The sequence below is a fragment of the Micropterus dolomieu genome, linkage group LG09, assembly GCF_021292245.1.
Source record: "Micropterus dolomieu isolate WLL.071019.BEF.003 ecotype Adirondacks linkage group LG09, ASM2129224v1, whole genome shotgun sequence".
Classification (NCBI taxonomy): Eukaryota; Metazoa; Chordata; class Actinopteri; order Centrarchiformes; family Centrarchidae; genus Micropterus; species Micropterus dolomieu.
Genome location: NC_060158.1, coordinates 3,280,986 through 3,282,911, shown reverse-complemented (window position 1 = coordinate 3,282,911; position 1,926 = coordinate 3,280,986). Strand labels below are relative to the sequence as shown.

The 1,926-nt window shown below is 45.5% G+C and overlaps 1 protein-coding gene across 2 annotated transcripts in view; it reads left to right on the top strand.

Annotated features, from left to right (window-relative positions):
* Positions 1 to 1,926, top strand: part of cdc42se1 (CDC42 small effector 1) — a 33,277-nt gene that overhangs the window by 6,620 nt on the left and 24,731 nt on the right. The window contains exon 1 of one of the 2 annotated variants that reach the window (XM_046058914.1): positions 146 to 272. The exons of the other annotated variant lie outside the window; for it this stretch is intronic. The gene's annotated coding sequence lies outside the window, so the exon portion shown is untranslated. Of the gene's footprint in view, positions 1 to 145; positions 273 to 1,926 lie in introns of those variants that run through there. 2 annotated transcript variants of the gene reach the window in all.

Below are 1,926 nucleotides of genomic sequence, written 5' to 3'. Positions count from 1 at the left end.
CATAATTCAAAATTCAAACTTACAGCAGGTCGGACCGGACCAGCAGGGGGGGGGGGGGGGGGGGGGGGGGCAGCCTGTGTTTCCCCCTGCAGCTGTTGGTTCACTCCACCGTCTCCACACAGTTTTCCTGTTCTTCCTCCTCACGCTGACATCATGGGACAAATATTCACACAACTCGTGTGCACACTCTCCAGGCTCTGAGGTTTAAATGAAGTCATGAAGAAGAAACTGCTGAACAGAGAAGTTAGCGCCACCTACAGGTGTTCGTACAGGTAATTTAATGATTGATCACAGACCAGTTTGTCACAGATGTGCACCAGTTTACACGGTTTCAAACCCAGTGAACAAACTAAAACACCGGGAGAACAGCGGCATGTGTGAAACTCCAAGAGTGAAGATGGAAAACAGATACAAAATCACGTTTCGACTTTATTCAGAACTGGAGCTGACCAAATGATTGGTTTGGTTTCAGACGTGTTCCGATTGGTCGGTTGCTACGTTGTTGTGTTCTGACTGGTTGGTTGGGTTGTAGATGTATTATGATCCTGCCATGTGGACCTGACCAGGATCAGGACTGTATTCAGAGGGTCAGTAACGGGAACCAGGGAACTTTAGGCATGTGCACACAAAAAGAGGTGCTTGTCACACCGCATTTCTTCCTGCAGATCGCTCAGGGTGAATTTGGAGTAAGGAAACAAAACAGTTTGTGCATCCAGCTCAAACAGGAAGTCTTGATCTGTCCTCCTCCAGGTGGAACGTATGTCTGAATATTAAGCCCTGCGGCTGTGAAGGTTTACATTCCTCCCTGCTGATCTCTGCTGGATGTAAAGCTTGAAGCTACATGTCTCTCGTGTCTCCGTCCTCTACACATTCTCCCTTTATCATCTGCTGATATGTGTTGGACAGACTCCAGAAGTCCAGGACCAGAGCACAGACTGGAAATAGAAACACCCCTCTTATCATGCAGTCGAGTCGGACTTTGACTTTCCCTCTTTCACAAAGAACGTAGCAGCTGCAGGAGGTTTGGAAAGATAAACATCGCAGATTGATTGTTGAAGCCACAGCAGCGTACAGATGGTGAAATCGAGTTCAATAATGATGATGAGTGTAAACCTCATTAAACACAGCGTCAGAAAGAGAAATGTTGTGACTGACAAGCGCTAGCAAATTAGCGTTTAGCTCGTGACTATTTCATTTCAGAGCAAAATACTTACACATAAACATATGATGCTAACAGACTGAAGCTAAAGCTAACAGAGAGCTGTTCAGGTTCTCTGTGTTTTATTACACTCCTCAGTCTGTTCCTCTCTCACCTGAGGCCAAAGCTCACCTGTGTGTTAGGTACACACAGGGTTGTTGTTGTTTCTGCAGGTGTTTTGTATTACTAAAATACGTCATTTAAAGCTGCAGTCACTTTGTCCAAACTCTGTACGCAGCCCAGAAACAGAAGTCTGTGTGGACCAGTTTCATTGCTTTCAGTGATCACGTTCAGCGAGGACACAGGGAAACCACAAGACGCCAGCAGAGCAAGTACCGTTCACTGGTTTAAATAATCAGTTCAAAACGAGATAAACAAGCTTACGACAGAGATAAACAAGCTTACGACAGAGATAAACAAGCTTACGACAGAGATAAACAAGCTTACGACAGAGATAAACAAGCTTACGACAGAGATAAACAAGCTTACGACAGGGGGATAAACAAGCTTACGACAGAGGGATGAACAAGCTTACGACAGAGGGATGAACAAGCTTACGACAGAGGGATAAACAAGCTTACGACAGAGGGATAAACAAGCTTACGACAGAGGGATAAACAAGCTTACGACAGAGGGATAAACAAGCTTACGACAGAGGGATAAACAAGCTTACGACAGAGGGATGAACAAGCTTACGACAGAGGGATGAACAAGCTTACGACAGAGGG